This window comes from Mustela nigripes, chromosome 8 (assembly GCF_022355385.1).
Source record: "Mustela nigripes isolate SB6536 chromosome 8, MUSNIG.SB6536, whole genome shotgun sequence".
NCBI classification, from domain to species: Eukaryota; Metazoa; Chordata; class Mammalia; order Carnivora; family Mustelidae; genus Mustela; species Mustela nigripes.
The window spans coordinates 31,816,372-31,841,697 of record NC_081564.1 but is presented as its reverse complement, the minus strand read 5'-3'; the positions used below and the strand labels follow the sequence as shown (position 1 = coordinate 31,841,697).

The 25,326-nt window shown below is 40.7% G+C and overlaps 1 pseudogene; it reads left to right on the top strand.

Annotated features, from left to right (window-relative positions):
• The window catches only part of LOC132022977 (large ribosomal subunit protein eL8-like), a 32,350-nt pseudogene extending 7,024 nt beyond the window's left edge, over positions 1-25,326 (top strand).

The following is a 25,326-nucleotide window of genomic DNA, read 5'->3' as shown; positions in this document are numbered from 1 at the left end:
GGGAGCAGTTTATATGACCCAGAAACAAACCCCCCATGTTGAAATGAGAACCTAATATAACCCCTTCATCTCTATGAGGCAAGCAAGTACCAGAGAAGTTATGTTCTTGGTCCAAAGTCAGACAGCTGGTCAATCATGAAACTCAGTCTGGGACATGTGTCCTGACTCACAGACCAGGGCAGTTTCCTTATGGATCCCACTTCCCCCCCTCTTCCAAATTCTGTTCACTCTATGCTATTCTGCACAAGCATTGTGCCCCCAACACTGTAAAGCACATTTTCTACAACCAAAATGTTCCTCTTTCATTGCTTGCTTTGATGGGAAGTGGAAAATCAACCCTGTGAGCAGATTTGGTTGGATTCAACACGACAGAAATTAGCCAACGGGTTGAAGTAACATTCAAAATAACTCAAAAGGATGGACTGTTACGTCCATGTTTATTTTTATTATTACAAAATATGAACATTTTGTGGACTAAGGATATTCTCCCCACCACACTTTAAAAGATTAACTCATTCAACTAACATTTATTAGAGCCCCAGGCATGCCTCAAGGCCCCAAAGATACAAGGGTGGTCAAAACAGTTAAAAATCACAGCCTTCAGGAAACCACAAGTTCTTACATTCTCGTAGGAAACTATGAACATGCTTTCAAAGGCACAGTGGAAAGTACTAAATTCATAGTCTTTGCCTTTTATAAGTTCAAGTTTTAAGTACTTGAGGGAAGACAGACAAGGCACACAATCACAGAAACCGTTATCGATACATGATGGAGTGACCAAAGTGAATGGTTTTGAAACCAATCCTGAAAATAATTCAGGAAGAAGATAGCACATTTTGGCAGCAAAAGACTTGTCACAAGAAGGTTGGGGGAGGGGGGCTCGATTTGGAAAAGGCACAGCCAGAAGACATGATGGAGAAGAGCTAGCTCGTTCAGAGGATGGGAAGGATTCTGCTGGGCCCCACTGGGAAGAAGAAATGCCCGCACACCTTGAAACCCTGATTGAGAGGCTGCAGATTCAGACAGTAAAAATCAAAGCTGTCAAAACTTGTAAGCCCATGACTCACACATCAGTGGAGCCTTCCTCCTGGCAGAGGGAAACCAGAGAAGCCATGTGCTCTCTCATCAGACAGGCACCCTGCACACTCTGTGCTAAGTGCCCAGTGCCAGGTGCAGGGTGCTGGGTGAGAAACCCGCCACGACGGCCACTGCCTCCGGGTAGACCGACGCTGAGCACCTATGTTGTGCCCTGTGTGAGAGGGTCTGTGAGGGAATGAACAGGACACAGAGACCGAGACTCCCAGGAGAGCGGGGAGGAAACCTTGTAAGGAAGTGTAGGTTTTGCTTTACCCAGATAAAGGGGGAGGAGCCCCAGAGAGAGGTAGGAAAATTTCCAGGATAAGGCAGGAGGCTGTGAAGTCTGAGGGAGGAGCAAAGGGGTGGCTCCATCAACACATGCGGCCCCAGACCGTAATAACATACCAAAGCTGGGGACAAGACCCCATAAGCCAAAGAGAGCATTACAGAGATTTGATAAGGAATCCCAGGACTGTTCTTCCTTGGCTTTTGTTTAATTTTTTTGTGTTTTTTTAATTAAGTTTTAAAATTGCTTTAAGGAGAGTAGATTGGAGTCGGAAACAACCAAGGAAGGCAGTAGCTATGCCCCCACTGAGAAATGGCAAGAACATGGCGATATGAGAATTGGGGAACAGTGGATTTGAACCCCAACCCCCTTTGCTGGATTGCACTCTTGGCCAGCCTTCTAGGGAGTAGAGGTCAATGCTATAGTCCAACACACCCAACAGATGCTGCTGCCCAAGCCAAAAATCTCTCTCAAACTGGCCCTTTCACTCCACTGACCGGTGGTGTGCTCTAGGCACAGAGGGCCAGCCTGACCATGAAAGGGGAAAGAGGAGAGCAGAGTTGTCCTCTGAAGTCTTCACCCAACCCTTCCCCTGCTTGTTGCCCGACTAGGACAGATTTCCTCCCAAGCTTGCAATTGTGGCAGAAGCGCTCTGGGCCCCCAGAGTCCTGCTCCTTCTCAGACCCTTGCAACCCCAAACTGTGGCCCAAAGACACAGAGGGAAGTCAACCCTCCCCATGTGGGTGGCAGTCCCTATGCCAACACGTCCAGCGGGTGACCCACCCACAGCAGCTGCTCGGCACAGACTGCTGTATGGAACCCGACTCTTCCAACTGCCTTTGGGGTTCCAACGGCTGCCCCGCCCATCAACTGATTCCCAGCAACTGCCACTGCCTCGGAACCTTCTCTGGGTCCCCTCCCCCTTCCCCCCATGGGACCAGCCTCTCATCTCCACTGCCTTTGCCTGGCTTCTTAGCCTGCTCAGGGCTCCCCCCACCCCAGAACTAGTTCCATTCCTATGAGATTCCCAGCAGTGCCAAGCATGGGTGACTGTCTCCCTCAGAGCCTCAAGCTTTTTGAAGACACACTTAAATACTCTGTCAAAGACTCAGGATTACACAGAACTATTTCTTTAAAAAAAAAGAAAAAAGAGAAAACTATATATGTATAGTGCTGTGGAGCGTTGTTTTGGCTGGGTTGACCGGCCCTATAAGATTTGTCTGAAGTCCGGTTCTGGGTCTGCCATTCCCTTCTGCCTCAATGCCAAGGTTGTGACATCCAGACTCCCATGTCCAGAAATCTATCATTTTCAAATTTTGCTGCTGGGCAGCCAGGCTTTGCTCTGAAGGCCCATGTTCTCCCAAGCTGGCCGCACCTCCGGCCCATCTCTGTGTCATTTACCCTTCCCCCTCACCCGGGTACGACCTTCTCTTTCCCATACAACCAAATTTCTTGAAAGTGTTCCTCAGTTTGCTCCCCCTTTTCTCACACCCCTCCTGACCACTCTGCTTTCTGGCTTCCTTTACCATGTGGCCAACAGTGTCATCTGTCAAAGACGCCGGTGAGCTGCTCATTATCAAAAGTGATGGATACGTTTTGTCCTCATCCTGGGACATCCGGGGGCCACGTATTCCATCGAGCACTCTGTTTTAAAACTCTGTTTGAGCTCTTCGTATTGCCAAGCTCAAGACACAGTCGAGCTTCAGAAGATGAATTTAGGCCCTTTTAAGGAGTTCTGAGTCTGGTGGAAAACATAGACTATTTGGGGGGAATACACAAGGGGAGCACCAGGCCCAACCTAGAAAAGTCTTGGGAGGCTGTTCCAAATGGGGAGGAAGTCCCCAAATAGAGAAGATGATGGTCTGTCTCCTGGACCCCCAAGCCAAAATCACAGCTGGGCCTCCAACAGGTCCTGGAAATGACCTTTGAGGAGCCCTCAGCAGTCTCTGTCTGGTCTTACCTGTGATCCTCTCTGAGCATCAGTTATGTTCTTTTCTCTTTGCATACTGGCTTCTTCTTGATACTTTCTTGATAGGTTCTTGATACTAATTCTTGACTTTGTCATCCATTCATCCGAAGTTAAGGCTCCATCCAACCCAATTAGGCACGGCAGAAGGAAGGAGTCACACAGTAAGGGTGTGCAAGTCAGAGCCCCCCAGGTGGAGGGGGCACCACGCCCACAAGCAAGGCAGACAGGAAGCCAAGCCCACCCATCAGAGGTGGATGGTAGACCAGAGCTACCACTGAGCAGGCTTTGAATTGAGTCTTCTTGCTAACATGATAAACTATCTCTTAAAGAATAGAATTAAGCTCCCACGTGTGGCATTCCCTCCCGCTCTTGTGTGTTCTTTGCCACTAGTCATCCTGGGAACCACTCTACTAAGAGTGAACTGGATATCTGTTTCGTTCCTGGGGTCCAGTTCTTCCTGATCTCCTCCTGGGATTCTGATTTGATTCCTAAGACTGTGTAGTCACTCAGGCAGTAGTGCTATGGAGCCCGCGACTGGAAACCTTCCCAATGTCTTTCCAACCCTGCTTTCGTGCAGCTGCCTGCTGTAAGCTAAAAGTGCTGCCACTAGGAAGAACAACTCTTAACGTGAATCAGAGCCATCCTGGCTTCCACAGAGAGCACTGCCATTTTCCTCTTCCATGCCCACATTGCGGGGTACTCTGCTCTTGACAGCTGCCAGAATTCTGCCAAAGTATGCCATACCCTGCACTCCTACCATGATGCCGACTGCCCAGGCCTGTCCTGGAGTCCCCCGTGCCTTCCTTTACAGGAGGATATATTTCCTGTATCCCTAGGGAGTGGGTCTCTGCCTTTCTCCTTCTCCCCTCTGCACCGACGTGGTCCCTTGCTACAAGCAAAAATCTACATGAACTACTGTAACTCCCCCTCCCCAGCACACACACACACACACACACACACACACACACACACACACACAAGTGCTCTGGGTAAACCTGAATTCTTCAAGCATGCCTACACGTCCACGTATTGTAATTGGTAGTGATCTTCACCCAATGCATTAATGTGGGTAACTGTGGGGACACACAGAAATGTGTGGGTCAGGGGATAAAGCAGGAAAAATAAAATGAGATAGGGACCTTCTATAGACCAGTGATGATAATGGGCCAAGAAGCAAGGAGTATGAATAAACCAGTCGCATCTTCTGAATGCTACCCAGGAGGAGGTGCTCTGCTGCCCTGTATCCTCAGGATATAAAACTGTCCCCAGCTTCTACGTCTGTGACCTTTTTCAGAAGATAACCTTTGGGCTACTGGAATGGCTTCAACTAGATGTGCTGATTGGTGGAAGTAATTGGGAGTTTGGGGTCCCTTGAGCAGCCTGTGGTCAGTGGCTGATCACCAAGGTGTGGGAGAGCGCCCCCCACACACATACCTCGAGGCAGGATCAAGACTGTAGTATAACATAGGCTCCATGGCTTCCCTTGGGATCAGGCCAAAGCTGAAACATCACCTGAAATCCAACCTGGCTTGGGTTCCTCCTACCTTATATTCCCTACTCTCTAACTATCTTCTCCTGGGAGGACTGCCTTAGCAAATCACTTGCATCCAAATCTCTTTCTCAGGGTCTGCCCCTGGGGCCCCCACCTAAGACAATTCTCAGCATGAAAACAAAAAAAAATGAAAAATAGATTACGATCACAAGCATGCAGAGAATAATAGGTATTTTCCTACAACCCAAGCAAATTTCTGTTTGGAGACGTCACTCAGATTGAGTGAATTTCTGAGTCATTTACTGGCTTGTTCTCAGTGGTGTACTGGTAAACCAGGATGTCCAGGGAAGAGAAATAGGAAAAGTCCTGATTTCTAGCATTTGCTATTTCCCATGATATAAATACTCCCACCATAGCCAATCCCAAACTCCCAATATGATGTCACTGAATGGGACTGGAAAGAAGTGGCACAAAGTGTTCTCAAAAAGCCAGGAGAGCCAGCCTCACACCACTGTCCAATCAGCAACCCCCATTATTGGGGTTTTGTCCATGTTACTGTGAACAAATGTGATGCTGTGACTTCGGGTGTGGAGACTACCTACTCCCGGGTTCCCTCAAGAGACTTTTCTCATGCATGGCTGCCTCTTCCCTCAGATCTGTTGACTCTAACTTTCCTGACATACAAGGCTGTCTGTGGCCCTGTTTCCAAAGTGCAGCATCACCTCATAATTATCTCCTTCTGGGTTTTGCTGAAGTCCCTGAGGTACAGCCAGGAAGCGGGGCACTTCTCCTTACTCTTCTGTCTCTCTGTCCCCACATGTGGATAATCTACTCTGGGGTTGGGAAGTGAGATGGGGTGGGGGCAAGGGCCCCCCACTTTCTTTCCAAATGCTTCTCAATGCTTTGCCCCATCTCTTCTTTCTTTTTTTGATACTGTGTTTCAAATAACTTTATCTCACTCATTCACTGAGCTAGACACTGGATACAGGAAATTTGAAAAATTGGCTTCCTCCTCCCATGGAGCCTACATTCAGCTCCTGCTCCTTATGCCTAGCCGTTCACTCATGTTAGCTTCTAGCTGCCTGGGAATGCTGTCAAGGCAGAGGAAAGGGCAGTTGCAAAGGCCCTGGGGCAGGAATGAACTTGGTGTTTAAGGAAGAGAGAGAAAGCCAGAGACAGTTGTGCATGTTAACGGGGAATTAGTAGAAGAAGACTCAGAGAAGTAGGCAGAAACCAGATCATGCAGAGCACATAAGTCAGGGTACGGAGGTGGGAATTTTATTCCTAATGCAAAAGGAAATCCCTGGAGAAACAGAATGACATAATTGGACTTACATTTTTTTAAAGATTAGTGCAGCCACTTTGTAGTAGAAGTCAGGAAATCACTTAGATAAGGCTCCTGAAGAAAACCAGCTAAAAGGCGGCAATCATTGGACCCAGGGTACAGTTAACAGAGACAGAAATATTCAAGTATTCGAGGTACCTATGAAGGGAGAAGCGGCAGGACGTGATCACAGATGTGGAGCATGAAGTAGAGGAACAGGAGAGGCCTCCTAAGTTCCTATCTTGAGCAGTGGATGGTCTGTGGTCCCCTTATCTGAGTTGGGGAAGACAGAAAAAGGAATCCATGAGGGGGCAGGAGAATGAGCTCCATTTTGCACATGTTAAAATAAGATGACCATTAGACATGCATGTGGCATTTTCAATTAGTTTGTAAGCATTGGAACCTGGAACTCCGGAAGAGTATGCACGAGCCAGCGGTGAAAAACCGGGGTCACTAACACGGAGGAAAGGTTCAAACCAAGGTTTTAACCATGACCTGGGAAGAGAGAAAGGGCTGAGTCTGAGCACTCGCACCACTTAGAAACTAAGGAATAAACAAGTGGGGATAGTGAATCTAGAAATGAGGGTAATCTTAGTGCTAAAAAAGTTTTTAAGAGCAGTTAAGCCCTTACATTCCCTCCCACACTCTACATAGCTGAAGGACCACCCCTCATGAGTCCCCGCAGAGGGCCCTGCCTGGCTCTTTGCGGAGTATAAATCAGGATGTCTGAACTGGCAGTGGCTGAAGAAGGGATTGCGGAACTGAAAATAAAGGAGATAAAGTGAACGTTGGCTTGCTCCATGATGAGATTCCCCACTCAGCTGTCACCATGCAAGGGGCCAAGCTGAAGCTTAGACTCTTGGGGCAAAAACGTGGAGGAAACTTCTGGAGAATCTAATCATCCAGAAGAAAAGATCCAAAGATACTTGATTAGGAATCCCCCTCCCCTGCCAGGAAACTTTTCCAGCCACAAGCTCCCCCCACCCCATCCAGGGAAGACCACACCATTGAACAGTATTGTTCGTGTGCACAGAGCTCCCAGTACACTTTGAAGGTCAGACAATGTCTAGACGGTTTGAAGGAAAAATGTAGAGAATGAAAGACACTAAAATAAACATGTAAAAAGAAACTTGGAAGAATGATTCAAGAATAAGAAAATTTCAAAATATTCTCATTCATATGCTCTCAGAGGCAAAGAAAGACATGTCTCCAGTAAACAGAGGTGGAATGGTTTTATATTTTATATATGTATCTAAAGGACAACCCAAGGAAAAAGCTGTTGGAAATGAAGAGTTTGATAGTAGACTTTAAAAATCAATCAACATCAAGGGCACTTGGGTGGCTCAGTCATTTAAGTGTCCGTCTTTGGCTCAGGTCATGATCTCAGGGGCCTGTGATGGAGCCCTGCATTGGGGCTTCGGTGCTCAGCCAAAAATCTGTTTCTCCCTCTCCTTCTGCCCCTCCCCCCCAATTTGTGCACTCTTTCTCTCTCTCAAATAATCTTATTTAAAAAATCAATAAAACATCATTAATTTGACTCAATATCATTAGTTATTAGGGAAATGCAAGTCAAGACCACAATGAGATACCACTTACACACACACTAGGAGGGTATAACCAAATGGCAAACAAAATATCAAGTGTGGGTGAGAATATGGAGGCATCGGGACTTTTTTATATTACTGGTAAGCATGCAAAAATGGTACAGCCCCTGCAGTTCCTCAAAAGTTAAACAGAGTCACCATATGACCTAGCAATTCCCAAGACGAATGAAAACATGCATCTGCACAAAATGTGTACAGAAACAGTCATAGCAGTGTTACTCACAATAACCAAAAAGTGAAAATAATCCAAGCGCCCATATCAGGTGGACGGATAAGTAAAATATGGAATACAACAGAAAGAATGAAGTAATGATACATGGATGAACTTTGAAAACATTATGAAGTAAAAGATACTGATGTAAGGGCCACATATTATATGATTCTAGTCATATGAAATGTCCAGAATAGGCAAATCCATAAAGACAAAAAGAATAGTCGTTGTTGCCAGAAGCTGGGAGGAGAAAGGAAGAGCAAGAAACTTCTAATGGATACAGAGTTTCTTCTGGGGTCGGTGAAAATGTTTGGGAATTGGAAAGAAGCAACAGTTTTACAATCTTGTGAATATACTAGGGGGAAAAAACACTGAATTGTATGGTTTTAAAAGGTAAATTTTATGACTATGAGTTATATCTCAATATATGTATTGTGGGGTTTTCTTAAAGCAAGGAATGCTTGGGATACAAAGTCAAGAAAAACCACACAAGAAGTAAAACAAGAAGGAAAATAAGAGAAGAAAAATAAAATAATGAAGTCTAACATCTGAATGATCAGGTGTCTTAAAAAGAACAGAGAAAAGAAAGGAATAAAAAAATCAAGTAATAAATTTTCTCAAGATTGAAACATCAAGTATCTGCATTGAAGGAATCCAATAGGTGATACCTTAAAATGAAAGAAAGGAAAAACTTAACACATAGATGCAATTAGACCCACAGCATCAAGACTCACATTGTGAAATTTCAGAACCCTGAAAGCAAGAAGAGAGCCCATAAACTTCCAGAGGGGAAAAATAAAACCAGGTTCCATATGAAGGATTAAGAATCAGAACAGCAATAAAATTTTTGAAAGCAACACTGGAAACTAAAAATCAACTTCATGCCTAAAACACTGTAAGAGAAAAATATTTTAAATACAGAATTCTATATCCAGCCAAACTAGCAAGTAAACATGGTGAGGGAGGCATTTTTAGATATGCAAGTTCTCTGCAAGTTTACTTACAATGCACCTTTCTAAAAACAAAACAAAACAAAAAAAACCAATGTTTTCTACAAAACAGAGTAAAACAAGAAAGAGAAATTCATAGCAGCCAGAAAGTAGAGAATCCTATATACAAGGGATCAATCATGCTCCTTGATATTTTTACCCAAAGGATCTGAAAACTTACATCCACACAAATACCTACACACAGATGCACAGATGTTTACAGCAGCTTTATTTATAATGGCCAAAATTTGGAAGTAAGTAGGTGAATGATAAATAAACTGTGGGACATCCAGACAATGGAATATTAATATTATTCAGTGCAGTGCTAAAAAAAAAAAATATTAGCTATCAAGTCATGAAAAGACATGGAGGAAATTAAATGTGTATTGTTAAGTGAAAAAGCCAATCTGAAAAGACTACACACTGTATGACTTCAGCCATATGACATTCTGATAAACGAAAAACTGCTGTCAATAAAAGGATAGTGGTTGCCAGCAATGGGAAAGAAGAAATGAATAGGCAAAGCACAGAGAATGTTAAGGACAGTGAAACTATTTTGTATGATATTTGATGGTGGGGACATGTGTTATGTATCTGCCAAAGTCCACAGAAAACACCCCACCAGAGTGAGCCAAATGGGTCAAATTAGGTGTGTCATTTGTAACAAATGCATCGATCTAGTTAAGATATCAGTAATGGGGGAGGCTATGCACCTGTACTTACTGCTCAATTTTGCTTTGAACCAGAAACTGTTCTAAAAGAAAGTCTTTAAAAGAAAAGTTAAGGGGCATCTGGGTGGCTCAATGGGTTAAGCCTCTGCCTTCTGCTCAGGTCATGATCTCAGAGTGCTGAGATCAGCCCTCTATGGGGCTTTCTGCTCAGCAGGGAACCTGCTTCCCCCCCCCCTCTCTGCCTGCCTCTCTTCCTGCTTGTGATCTCTGTCTGTCAAATAAATAAATATATATATAAATAAATATATATATATATATTATATATATATATATACAAAAGTTAAAAGTTAATTCATGTCAACCAGTAATACTGCTTCTAACATTTCCTATGGAAAAAAAATCAGAATGATTAGGAAAAGTAATGTATGCCTAAATGATGAAATGTTACATAACAATTGAATTTTTGTTTTCAAAGGGACTGTAATAAAATGGAGGGAGGCAAAGACCAAAAGAAAAGAGGTGAAAACAATACCTAGGATGAGGAATTTCCTAGCAAAGGGAGAGAGCCCAGCAATACCCATGTCCCAGGCTGAAAGAGAGAGCAGATAGAAGCAGACAACGTAATTGATAATACTAATGTTTGAATGTGTTGAGAGGTGATTCCTACCATGGTAGGAATAGGAGGGTGGAAAATAGATTTGAATTAGTGATGAGAATGTAGAAAACCAAAGTAGACAGAGGATTACTCACTCTAGAGGAAATATAACCCCCTACAGAAATGGAAAAGTGATTCTGATCAGTTATGTAGCTCAGCTGTAAAGAGAATTTACCAGGGTGCCTGGGTGCCTGGGTGGCTCAGTTGATTAGGCCTCTGCCATCAGCTCAGGTCAATCAGCTCAGGTCATGATCTGGAAGTCCTAGGATCGAACCCGGCATCGGGCTCCCTACTCAGGAGCCTGCTTCTCCCTCTCCCTCTGCCCTTCCCCTTGTCCTCTCTCTCTCACTCTCTTTCTCTCTCTCCCTCAAATAAACTAATGAAATCTTTAAAAAAAATAGATTTTTAAAAATAACAGGAATTTACCTGATCATAATGATTGTAAATGTTAAATACTGGACTAAACTTAAAGAAAACTGTATAAGCAGTGCCTGGGTGGCTCAATCACTTAAGTGTCTGCCTTTGGCTCAGGTCATGATCTTGGAGTCCCCAGATCAAAACCTGCATCAGGCTCCCTTGTCTCATGCTCTCTCTCTTTCACTCTGTCTCTATCTCTCAAATAAAATCTTTTTTTAAAAAATGAATAAAACACTATGGGATTTGGGGGAGGGCATGAAGAGTGATGAAAATATCTTTGCACCCCCCGTGTTTGTTGCAGCATTATTTACAATAGCCAAGACATGGAAGCAGCCTAAGTGTTCATGGATGGATGAATGGATCAAGAAAATATATATACAATGGAATATAATTCCACTGTAAAATAAAAGGAAATCCTACCATTTGCAACAATATAGGTGGACCTTAAGGGCGTTATGCCGAATAAAATAAGTCAGACAGAGAAAGATACCGCATGACCACACTTATATGCGAAATCTAAAAAAAAAAAAAAGAAAGAAATGCAACTCATAGATACAGGGAACAGATTGGTGCTTGCCAAAGGTGGGAGTTGGAAGGCTGGAAAAATGGGTGGAAGGTTGAGAGGTACAAAAGTCCTCAAAAAGTAATGTGCAGTACAGTGACTATAGTTAATAGTACTGCCTTGCATACTTGAAAGTTGCTAACAGAGTAAATCTTGAAAGTTCTCATTACAAGGAAAAAATTTGTAACAGTGGATATTGACAGATATTAACAAGACATGCTGGGGTGATGATTTTGCAGCACACATACTAATTTCAAATCATTATGTTTCACAAATAATGAATGTCTCATGTCAGTTACACATCAATTCCTTAAAAGAAAGAAGAAGAAGAAGAAGGCAATGTGAGGGGAGGAGGCAGCAAGCAGGGAATGTTAACATTTATGTTAATGTTTCCCTAATGAAACTGAACAGTCAAGCAGTAGCAGTGGAAACATGTAAATTACAAGAGTAAGATAAATATTAAAAAAAAAAAACAAAAAACTAAGAAAGTTGAAATTGGCTGCCTCCTCAGAGCCAGAAATGGGTGGGGAAAATTGGCAAAGGAAAGCCAGTTTTCATAAATGAGAGAACAATTTGCCTTTAAAGTATGTGTATCCGACTTTGATAAAAATAAAACTAAACAAAAAGAAGTTTCTGAGAGACGATGTATCACACACAGATGGCAACTGTAGCTGGTAAGCAACAAATGCTTCCTCAGAGCTCACTACGCGCCAGGCGTTGCTGGAGATGCAGGAAGCAATCAGACACTTCCACACACACGCTCTTCCAAAACACACATACATATGCATATTGTCCAGTATGTTCACACCGTGAGTAACGAGCCGGTTGTTCATTTGGTCCTGGTGTTCTACTGCCTGACAATAGAAACATGGTCTGAGATGCAAAATGTCTAGCTCCGTTTAAGAAAGCTAAGAGATGTGAAGCTTGTGTGGCATTTCAGGTTTCATTAGCTTGCAAAAATGTCTCCTGTCTCATTGGTGAATGATTATTTTCATCATACCCAGGATATTCGTTGCTTACTGTTTATGTGGGTACATACAAAGCCTGGTGATCATCAAATAGTGATCATCAAATAGCTCCTTTTCGAGTGCTGTGTTGGAAGTAGAGTCTTCATGCACAATTCAACCTGATATCCATGGGTCAGGCCAATGAAATTGCAGGAAAACATCTAATTTTAGATTGCATCATTATAACGTCTTATCCATCGTTAAAGGAAAGTATGGTAGTTATGTTTCTCCCTTTATTTCCTGATTTCCTTCTTTTTGGAGCTCTAGGGTTTGGTTGTTTTCAGTTTGCTAAGTGTTGCCTTTTCAAACAGAGTCTAAATATAAGGAATATCAAGAATATTCTAAGTCCATTTCCATGATGTTAGTGATTTCGCTTCTTTTTTTTTTTTTAAGATTTTTATTTATTTGACAGAGAGCTAGAGAAAGAGCACAAGCAGACAGAACAGCAGGCATAGGGAGAGGAAGAAGCAGGCTCTCTGCTGAGCAGGGAGCCCAACATGGGACTTGATCCCAGGACTTTAGAATCATGACCTGAGCCAAAGGCAGACGCTTAACCAACTGAGCCACACAGGCACCCCGTGATTTCACTTCTTTATGCCTCACTTTATCCATTCATTCCCCAACCGTGGAAGATTGTTGAACTATTTGGGGTGCTAGTTTAGAACAAATGTTGGGGATCTTCCTCATGACATTGGTTTGACCTGTGATCCACAGGCTAGTCTCTGCTTAGGGACCAGCAACCAGAACCCCATGCCATTCCAGTTCCCCACCGGAAACCCGTTCCAACAGCCTAGGAAGGTCCCACCCCAGGCCTCCCAGCATGCCTTGTGAGGAGCTCCCCAAGTAGCACAGCTGGGCAAATATCCTCTAAATCAGTGTTTTCCAATAGTTTTGTTCACCCAAGTCAGTGAATTTCAGCTCAAAACCTTAACATGTGCATGTTACCAGTCATTCTACTATATCATGATTGTTATGAAAACTACAAGACAGATACGAAAAGAATCTAGATATAAAATACAAGTTTACCAAGATGTCTTTTTATTTTCTATTGGAATTCCAGCAAAACCACTGTGCACAGCCCATGGGTGTATTAACCCACTATAGACATATCTTGTTTTATTGCCTTACTGAAGGTTTGTGGCAACCCTGTGTCAAGCAAGTCTACCAGCACTGTTTCTCCAACAGCATCTGCTGACTTCATGTCTCTGTGTCGTGTTTTGGTAATTCAAGATTTCAAACTTTTCCATTATTATTATATTTGTTATGATGATCTGTGATCAGTAATTACCACTTGCTAAAAGCTCAGGTGATAGTTAACGTTTTTTAGCAAAAAAAAATTTTAATTAAGGTATATACATTATCCTTTTAGACAGAATGCTAATAATTTAGACTTAGTGTGCACTTGATAGACTGACTACAATATAGTGTAAATGTCAATTTTATATGCACTGGTGAAGCAAAGCATTTCTTTAACTCAAATTTTTGCTGTATTTGCTTTGTTGTGGTGGTCTGGAAGCGACCTACAGCATCTCCAAGGTGCCTGTACTCTGAATCTCTCAGCTGCCTGGAACCTGGTTAGGAGAAGCAAATTCATCCCTCCTGGGTCTTAGTGTCCTTTTCTGCACTTGTGGAGATGTAGAAAAACAAAATGCCAGACCAGGTTTGGATTGAACTAGATCTCATCTATCTGCACAAATTGCAAGAAAGATGTCAATAGAATGATGAAGGTGTTCATTAAGGGCGGGGGAGGAATGGAAAAGAGAACAAAGAAAAAAACTTACCCATAATTCAACAGAGACAACATTACTTACACTTTAGAAAGCAGGTTTTCAGTGACTTTCCATGCATTAAGATGCTTCTTTTCCACAATGTGCTGTTGTAGAAGCTCATTTTTTTCATTTTTGATGAATATTTTGTATGTCCTTAAATTTGTCAACATTTTTCATTATCATAATGTCATATATTTTTTATTAGTTCATGACTTTTAAACATTTTATTAGCAAAATTTCAAACATACACAAAGTAAACAGAAGGGTATAATGAACCCAAATATGTCAATCACCCAGCTTCAACAATTACAAACATTCTGCTATTCTTAGATCATCTGGACCTCGACCCACTTCTCACACTCCACCAGATTTTAGGGTTTTTTTAAGTAACATATAATATAACATATAATGAATAATGATATAACATATAATATACTCCCAGATCTTAGTTGTACAATTTTGAGAAATGGACATAACCCACACCCTATCCTATCAAATCTTCTTTATATCCCTGAAAATTCATTCAATGCTATCCACCAGAGAACCATTGTTATTTCTTTCAATTTGAATTTGTTATGTCCCAGAACTTCAAGCAAGCAGAATGTGTAATCTTTTGTGTCAGTTTTTTTCATTCAGCAAAATGCCAGTGAGATTAATCCATGTTGCAAAATTCATTAGTAGTTTGTTTCTTTCTATTTAGGAGTAATATTCTATTGTATGAATATACTAGAATTTGTTTAGTCATTGTCCTGACAATGGGTATTTGTGTTGTTTCCAGTTTGGGGCTGTTGTCAAAAAGCCTGCTAGGTTTTCTTCTACAAATCTTTCTGTGGTCACATCTTTAAACTGCTCTTGGATAAATACCTAGGAGTGGAATTACTGGCTTAAAGGACAAGTAAATGTATACTTTTATAAAATAAGAGTGCAAAACTGTTTTTTTTAAAATATTTTATTTGTTTGACAGAGCTCAAAAGTAGGCAGAGAGGCAGGCAGAGAGAGAGAAGGAAGCAGGCTCCCTGCTGAGCAGAGAGCCCGATGTGGGGTTCGATCCCAGGACCCCAGGACCATGACCTGAGCCAAAGGCAGAGGCTTTTAACCCACTGAGCCACTCAGGCGCCCCAAAACTGTTTTTTTCTAAAGTGATGGGACCATTATATTTTCCCACTAGAGAAACTTTAGTGTTCTGGTTTCTCCACATCTTCACCAACACTTGGTGTTGAGTGTCTTTTCAATTTTAGCCATTTTAGTTGATACAATATAAATTTGATTTTGCTGAGGACTAAAGATGTTGATCTTTTTTTCATTTGCTTGTTGGCCAATCATATCTTCCTTCATAGAGCATTCAAGTATTTCACATTTTTGAGGTATCTTATTTTTGCTGGTTTGTCAAAGCTCATGTATTGCAAATACTTTCAGTCTACCCATGTTAACGGTATCTCTTGGTTAAGCAGTTTTTAATTTTATGAAGTCCAGTTTTTCTTCTATGGTTAATTTCTTTGTATCCTACACAAGAAATTTTTCTATCCCCATGTCACAAAGTTATCCACTTACATCTTCTTCTGAAAGCTTTATAATTTTAGATTTCATAGTTAAGACTCTGTTCAATGCCCATTTCTTTTGTGTGTATGATGTGAGGTAGGGGATAGGGCCCATTGATGTGAACATCCAGTTGTTCCACTGCAATTTGTTGAAAAACCTTCCTCTTGTTAAATAACTTTGGCACCTTTGTTGAAACCCAATAGACCGTGTTAGTGTGGGTCTATTTCTGCTCTGAGCATTCTATTTCACTGATAAATTTGCCTATACTTGTGTCCCACAGTATTTTTTTTAATTTTTATTAAATTTTTTAATTTTTTTATAAACATATAATGTATTTTTATCCCCATGGGTACAGGTCTGTGAATCGCTAGGTTTACATACTTCACAGCACTCACCATAGCACATACCCTCCCCAGTGTCCATAACCCCATCCCCCTCTCCCAGCCCCCCTACCCCAGCAACCCTCAGTTTGTTTTGTGAGATTAAGAGTCACTTATGGTTTATCTCCCTCCCAATCCCATCTTGTTTCATTTATTCTTCTCCTACCCCCCAATCCCCCCACGTTGCATCTCCACTTCCTCATATCGGAGAGATCATATGATAGTTGTCTTTCTCCGATTGACATATTTCACTAAGCATAATACCCTCTAGTTCCATCCACATCATCACAAATGGCAAGATTTCATTTCTTTTGATGGCTGCATAGTATTCCATTGTGTATATATACCACATCTGCTTTATCCATTCACCTGTTGATGGACATTAGGTTCTTTCCATAGTTTGGCTATTGTGGACATTGCTGCTATAAACATTCTGTCCCATACTATCTTGATTACTGTCCTTTTGCAGTGAGTTTTGAAGAAAGGTGGTATAAGTCCTCCAGCTTTGGTTCTCTTTACCAAGATTCCTATAGATATTCTAGGCCATTTGCATCTCCATATCAATTTTTTATAATCCGCTTCTTAACACCTATGAAAATGGCTTCTGGGTTATAATTGATACTGCGTTGAACCTTTAGATTAATTTGGGGGAAAGAACAATACTGAGTCTTTCATGTTTATACCTCTCCATGTATATAGGTATTTAATTTCTCTCAACAATGTTTTGTAGCTCTCAATGTAGAGGTTTTTTACATATTTTATCAAATTTATTCCCATTCTGTAGTTGGGGCTCAACTGTAGGTGGAATTCTTAAAATTCCATGTTCCAGTTGCAGTGGCAGTGGTGGTGTTTTTGTTAGGATATAGTAAAGTAATTTATTTTTGTATACTGACCTGGTATCCTGGTATCCTGAGACCTGGCTAAACTCACATGTTATTTCTAGAATGCTTTTAAGATTATTCCTTTGTGTGTGTGTGTGCAGGTGGGTATGGGTGTGGGTGTGTGTATTTTTTTTAAGATTTGATTTGTCAGAGAGAGTACACACGAACAAGGGTAGAGGCAGGTAGAGGGAAAAGCAGGATTCCCGGTGCAAAGACTCCCCACCCCATGCAGGAATTGATCCCAGGACCCTGGGACCATGACCTGAGCTGAAGGCAGATGTTTAACTGACTGAGCCACCCAGGGACCCCTAGTCTTTTGAATATTCCCAGTTATGTCATTTGGAAATCCAGAGAATGTGTTCTATCAACCTTGCATCATGGGGATAAATCCCACTTGATTGTGACATATTATTTTCATACATGGATGGCTAATATTTTTAAAGCTTTTTTGCATCTACATTCGTGAGCCATATTGGCCTAAAATATCCTGGTCCTATATTGTACTGGTCAAGTCCTATATTGTATTGGTCAAGTCTTTGTATTGAGGTTGTGCCGGCTTCAAATAAGACACTGAGTTTTAAAATGCTTTCTTCCTCTTTATTCTGAGTTTAATATTGGTATTATTATTTTCCTTCAGTGTTTTATAGAATTCACCAGTAAAGTAGTCAATACTTGGAGTTTTCTTTGAGAGGACATATTCAGTAACAATTTCCATTTATTTGCTAGGTACGCCACTATTCAGTTTTTTTGTTGTTGTTGTTTCTTCTTTTGTTAGTTTCATTAAATTGTATTTTCAAAGAATTTGTCCATTCCACCTAAATCGTTGAATGTGTTGATATAAATTTGTCCATAACAATCTCCTATGTCATTTTGATGAATAAAGTTACTGCGGTGTTCCCTCTTTTATCCCTGATATTGATGATTTCCCTTTTCTCTACTTCTTGCTAGGAATTTAGTAATTCTATTGAACTTTCCAAAGAACCATGGATCATTCAGAAGTCTATTCCTTAATTTCCAAATGTGTGGATATTTTCTGGATACCTTATTGTCCTGCTGACTAAATTCCATCATGGCCAGAAAGCATGCTCTCTAAGACTTAATGTTTTACAATTTGCTGGTATATTTTTTGGCCCCGTTCTGGTCTATGTCAGTGAACATTTCACTAAAATTTGGGAGTAGCATTTTGCAATTATTGGCTATAGTGTTTGTATTTGTTATGTCTTCCTAATGCATTGACCCTTTCGTCATGATGAAGTAGTGTTTTTTGCTTTCAGCAAATCTCCTTATAATAAATTCTATGCTGCCTGATATTCATGTAGCCATTCCAGGTTTCTCATGACTAATATTTCCATATGTAGCGAGTAAAGCAGCATGTCTCAAAAATTCATGCCCTCCCCCCCCCAAAAAAACCCCAGAATGTGACCTTATTTGGAAATAACGTCTTTGCAGATTATAATTAAGGTAAGGATAGAGATGGGATCATATTAGCCCCAAATCTAATAAGACTGTGTTTATAAGAGACAGAAGAGGACATACAGAGACACAAGAAGAAGGCAAGTGATCACAAGGGCAGAGATTGCTGTGAAGCAGCCACAGTCAGTGGGCACTGGGAGCCACCAGAAGCTGGAGGAGGTCAGGGTGGATTTTTCCCCCCAGCTTGCAGAGAGAACATGGCCCTCCCAACACCTGCATTTTGACTGCTGACCTTCAGGACTGTGAAAGAATGAGAATCTGTTGTTTTAAACTTCTTAGCTTGTGATAATCTGTTACTGCAATAGTAGGAATCCAATACACCATCATATACCTTTTTCCTTCTTTTTACTATCAACCTACCCGTGTCAGTAGAAAGTAGGGGTTCTTAAATGGCTCAGTGGGCCTTCAGATCGGGTCATGATCTCAGGGTCCTGGAATCAAGCCCCGCATCCAGCTCTCTGCTCAGTGGGGAGCCTGCTTCCCCCCCCCCTCTCTCTGCCTGCCTCTCTGCCTGCTTGTGATCTCTGTGTCAAATAAATGAATAACATCTTTTAATTAAAAGGTTTAGTCCACTTTCATTTAATTATTAAAATAGTCGGATTTAAGTTAGCCATTTTGCTATTTGTTTTCTATTTGGTTCAGTTGTTTGTTTCCCTCTGTTTCTTCTTTTTTCGGGACTACTTGAATATGTTGTGGTATTTCAGTTTTCCTCCCCAATTTGCTCTTCAGGCATCCCACTTTTCACTCTTTTTTGGTGGCTACATCGTCCAAAATGGTAGCCACTAGCCACATGCCACCATGGACTTCATTTTTATAAGTTATGAAAGTATCATTGACATACAACATTACATTAGTTTCAGGTGTGCGACATAGCGATTTGACAATTCTATACGTTGACTCAGAGTTCACCATGGCCACCTGTCACCAGTGTTATTACAATATTATTTACTATATTCCCCGTGCTGTACCTTTCATCCCCAGGACTTACTCATTTTATAACCAGAAGTTAGTACCTCTTAATCCCCTTCACCTAGTTTGCCCATCATCTCACCCACCTCCCCTCTGGCAACCACCAGTTTTCTGTAGCTAAGAGTTTGGGGGTTTTTAAGCAATTAAAATTTAATTCTCAGGTGACAATACCCACATTCCAAGTGTGCAGTAAGTACATGTAAGTAGTGGCTACTTGAGAGAACAATGAAGATATAGAACAGTTTCATCCCTGAAGGAAATTCAGTTGATAACTTACCGCAACCTACTTATGGTTAACACTACTTTCCATCAAACACTGGAACGTGGTGAGAGTATAGTCCCTTTGCCCTCCCCACCCTTTGTAACATTTTCATAGATTGCACCTGCATACACTATAAACCCATAATACACTGTTAATATTTTTCCCTAAATAAGCATATGTTTTTAAAAAAAATCTTTAAAAGAAACATATAGTCTTCAGATTCACCCACATATTTACCATTTCCACTGGTCTTTATTTTTCCTCTGGATCTGAGTTTCCACCTGGCAACACCTGGTGTCCTCTATCACTTTAGCCATAAGACTTCCATTTAGCATTGTTCATAGTGCAGGTCACCTGATGCCCATTGTCTCCTATTTTCTTTAATGTTACTTTTTTTATGTAGAAGATTTTATTTATTTATATAACAGAGATAACAAGTAGGCAGAGGCAGGTGGGTGGGGGGGAGCAGGCTCCCTGCTGAGCAGAGAGCCCAATGTGGGGCTCAATCCCAGCACCCTGAGATCATGAACTGAGCTGAAGGCAGAGGCTCAAACTGCTGAGCCACCCAGGCATCCCTAATGTTACTTTTTTTTTTTCCCATTTTATTCTTGAAGTATAGCTTGGTAAGATATAAAATTCTGGGTTGGTAATACTTTTCCATATTTTAGCACTTCAGCAATGCTGTTTTGCTGTCTTGTGGCATCTGCTGTTCCTGAGGAAAAGCCAACATTTTTCATAGGCTGCTTCCTATACATCATTTCCCTGGAGTCCTTGGCTACATCTACATTTCTCTCTTCATGTTTGAAGTTCAACTCTTTTATCATACATGCTTGTGTACATTCTTCTTTATATTAATCCTGCCTCTGGTTCACTGGGTTTCTTGGATTTGTAAGTTAATGATGTCTCATCAAATATCAGAAGTTTGGGGCCACTACTTCTTCAAATGTTATTTCTATCCCAATTTCATCCTCACCTATTTCTAGGACTCTTAATTGCTCTTTGTTTAGACCACTTAATATTGGTGAACAGGCCTCAGAGAAGCTGTTTATTTTTCTTCAGTTGTTTTTTTCCTCTCTGTTCTTCACGTTGGATCATTTCTCTGGATCTAATTTTAATTTCATCAATTTGTCCTTTTTCTGTCTTCCCCCTGTTGGTAAGCACATGCAATGATTTTTTTTTTTTTAATTTCAGTTATTGTACTTCTGGGTTTAAGAATTTCCATTTGTTTCTCTTCTATAATTTCAGTTTTTCCAGATTATCCATTGGTTCATTCTTTATGTGCATATCTTCCTTTAACTCTTTGAATATGTTTGTGGTCACTACTTTAAAGTCCCTCTCTGTTAATTGTTACATCTGGTTCATCTGGTCATCAATTATTGTCTTTTTTTTTTTTTCTTAAGTACAAGTCACATTTTTCTGTCTGTTGTGTTTGTCTAATGCTTTTTATTGGACTCTGGGAATTATAAATGATATCTTGTAGGGACTTTATTTTCTGTTATATCTCTCGAATGAATGATTTTTGCTTTGCTATGTTTTTTCTCTAAACTAGTTAACATAGCTGAACTCAAAATCTTGTCTGTCCTGGGCACCGGGATGGCTCAGCGGGTCGAGCCTCTGTCTTAGACTTGGGTCATGATCTCAGGGTCCTGGGATCAAGGCCCATATCGGGCTCTCTGCTCAGCAGGGAGCCTGCTTCCTCCTCTCTCTCTGCCTCTCTGCCAACTTGTGATCACTCTCTGTGTCAAATAAATAAAACCTTTTAAAAAATAAAAATTAAAAAAAAAATCTGTCTGTCCTGAAGAAAGAAGATGAAATCTTTGCTCTGTCCCTTTATATTTTTTAGGTGTTCTCGTCAGGCTCCCAGGGTCTCCTCCTGCATTGTTGATAGTAGTCAACCAAAGACATGAGTGGATTTTATGTGCAGATTTGTGGGGCTCACATTTCTAAAGTTTCCTCCCTCCTAGAATTTCACTACTAATTTTCTGGGCTATTTCTCCACCTCCAAATTCTATTCTCTGAGATCTCAAGCCATTAAGTGGGCCCAGCTTCATTGGCATGTTATCTGCAAAGTCGCAGAGGACTTCATGGCTGATTTAATACTCCGTTATCATTGCCTTAAAATTCTTAAATTTTCAACAAGGGGTATGGGATTTTTATTTTGCACGGGGCCCCCCAAATCATGTAGCCAGTCGTGCCAGTAATATTGTGGCTTTCTGCCACCCACTAATGGTGAACTGGGAAGTGTCCTCAAGCAAAAAAGCCTTCAAATCACAAAGCTTACCTATGATACTTATATTTCAAGGATAGACTTGCTCTGGTTACTCTCCAGTACATTAAAATAGGAGATATAAATACCATATCTTTTAATTTATCGGTCCAACTGAGCTACTACTCTGCCAATCTATGGTAACTACGGTTTTGAACTTGAGGCAGTTTTGCCTAAGGGCATACTCGGCATACCTGGAGATATTTTGTTGTTGTTATTGTCACTACTGAGGAAGAGTACTACTGGAACCTACTGGGTTGAGGCCAAGGATGCTGCTAAACATCCTATAATACACAGGACAGCTCCCTCCCTCAACAAATTTATCTAGCCCCAAAAGTCAATAATGCCAAGGTTGAGAAAACATGCGTTATAGGAAATGAGCCCTCTTTCATTTTTAATGGATACATTATTATTGTATTCTTGAGAAGGTATCATTGTTTAATCATTCCTCTATAACACATTATGCTACTCAAATATAGCTCCACCTGGGGAGAAAGAAGCCAAATTGGCCTTAACTCATTTCTACAATTTTACTCAAGTTTCCAATTAAACAGTGTGAAAATTTGCAAAAATGTGCAATAATAATATGCTACTTTCATCAACGGAACATGATTTCCATACAAAGACCTAAGACATAAACTTTTCAACGTATCTACTTCTGATCGTTCTTAGTTCAAAGGAAAATTAATTTTGACTGAAATAATCCTATTGGATTATATCTTATATGCTATAATTTTATGTTTACTTTAGAGTTCCCTCATGATTTCTGTTTTCAGATTTGTAATCATTCTTTGACATTAGAAATTGCTTACTTGTATGACCTAATTATACATGAATTAAAAATCAACCTTGGATTGAAGAGAAAACATTAAATTTAACTAAAGTGTTATATAAATATTAAATATTTTATTCTAATTTATCCTATGCAGAGAACACATAATCCAATTTTTTACAACTGGTATGTAATTAAAAGTGCTGAAAGAAATTGAAATGTGGCCAAAATGGGTCCCCAACAGCTCTTTCTTAGGATTCTTTTAACAGGATTTTAAGAAATTATTTTCAGTTTCAGTACCAACAGACAATGTTGTCTTCTATCTCTCTAAGTAAATCCTTAACTGAGTAAATTTCCTCTAGATACAAATTAATTCATGTACTTTTAAAATCTGTACTAGGGACACCTGGGTGTCTCACTCAGTTAAGCATCCAACTCTTGGTTTTGCTTAAGTCATGATCTCAGGGTTGTGATATCGAGCCCCAAGTGCTCTCTGTGCTCCACGTGGAGACTGCTTGAGCGATTCTCTCTTTCTCCCCCGCTCATCCTCCCTCTCTGTCCCTCCTTCCTCTCCAGAGAGGTCCTCTCTCTCTCTCTAAATTTTTAAAAGTCTATATTTGTTTCTGTTTTCACCTGGCTTCAATACATAAAATTTTATCCATCTCTTGTGATATTAGTTGATAAAGCTTAATAAGTTATAACAGGAAAAGAATTGGTACATATTCTTCTCAATTCAAATATCTCTTCCTCTGAATGGCTTTCCCTGTATCACACATGAACTTCTTCCCCTACCATTGTTTTTACTGAAGTATAATTAACATACAGTGTCCTAGAAGTTTCAGGTGTACAATATAATGACTTAATTCTTTATAGTACTCATTGCTCATCATGATAAGTGTGCTCTTTAATTTCCATCACTTATTTTGCCCATTTTCCCCCAGCCACCTCTTCTCTGGCAACCACCTGTTTGTTCTCTGTATTTAAGAGTCTGGGTTTTGCTTGTCTCTTTTCTTTGTTGGTTTGTTTCTTAAATTCCACATATGAGTGAAATCATATGATATTTGTCTTTTCCCGATTTATTTCACTTGGCATAATAACCTCTAGGTCCATCCCTGTTGCAAATGGCAAGATCTCACTCTTTTTCTTGGCTGACTAATATTTCAGTGTGTATATATGTATATGATACTATATATAATATATGTGTAATATACATTACTAATATAATTTTATAGTTGTATTATTGAATTTTTGTGTATTTATGTTACACTGTTGAATTTTCTGTACATAAAAGTAAAAAGTTCTCTTTCAAATATATATATGGAAACAGCTTCTTTATCCAGTCATTTATTGATGGACACTTGGTTTGCTTCCATATCTTGGCTATTATAAATAATACTGGTATAAACATAGGGATCCATGGGTTCCTTTGAATCAGTGTTTTCCTTTTCTTTGCCTCCTTTGCCAATTTTAAGTTGGGCCTTCCCTTATTACTTCTTAGAGAACCCTCTTCTTTCCCTTCACAGCATTTGCATAATTTGAAATATATCATAAATCTATTAACTTATACATATATGATTAAACATATTTTTACCTCATTAGTGTATACACACCATAAGGACCCATGTCTTTTGCTTCACCTGATACCAACCAGAATGCCCAGCATATTGTTGGTGCTTGATAAATCCTAAATAAGTGAAGGGATAAATGGAATATGGGCAGGTGAATAGCAAAAATCACACTGATATTTGATAGCTTTCTCTGTTTTCTCAGTTAGATTTTCTATAGTAGTCCTACTACTCTTCAAAAACCTAAAAGTGCTGCTAATTTTGGTGAATATGGGGGTAATGTTAGGTCCAAAACATTACATGGTATATACATTTGTTATTAATAGGGCCCTAAAATAAATGTGAATCTAGATCTCCAATTTCCTTTTTAAAAATGTAATCAAAATGTAGCCTCTCCTCCAGCCATCCAAGATGCCAAAAGGAAAGAAGGCAAGGGGAAGAATGGGGCCCCGGCTCTTGTTATTGTGAAGAAACGGGGGACCAAGAAGGCGTTCAATACCCTGTTTGAGAAAAGGCCCAAGAATTTTGGCATCGGACAGGACAAATGCCCCTGCTACATCCAGCTTTAGCGGCAAAGGTCTACTCTCTAAAAATGTCCAAAAGTGCCTCCTGTGATTTTAACCACTTCACCATGGCCTTGGACCGTCAAGAAGCGACTGCTTACATTCACCCACAAACACAGACCAGAGACAAAGCAAGAGAAGAAGCAGAGATTGTTGATCCGGGCTGAGAAGAAAGCTGCCGTCCAAGGGAATATCCCCACTCAGAGGTCACCTGTCCTTCAAGCGGGGGTTAATATGTCACCACCTGGGCAGAAAACAGGAAGGCTCAGCTGGTAGTGATTGTCCATGATGCGGACCCCATTGAGCTGGCTGTCTTCCTGCCTACCCTGTGTGGTAAGATGGGGGCTCCCTACTGCATTGTCAAGGGGAAGGCCAGGCTGGGGTGTCCATTCCACAGGAAGACCTGCTCCACTGTGGCCTTCACACAGGAAGACAAAGGAGCTCCAGCTAAGCTGGTGGAAGCCATCAGGACCAATTACAATGACAGATATAATGAGATCTACTATCACTGGAGAGCCACCATCCTGGATCCAAAGTCAGCAGCTCACATTGCCCAGCTGGAAAAGGCAAAGGCTAAAGAACGGGCCACCAAACAGGCCACCAAAATGAGCAGACACTGTTGA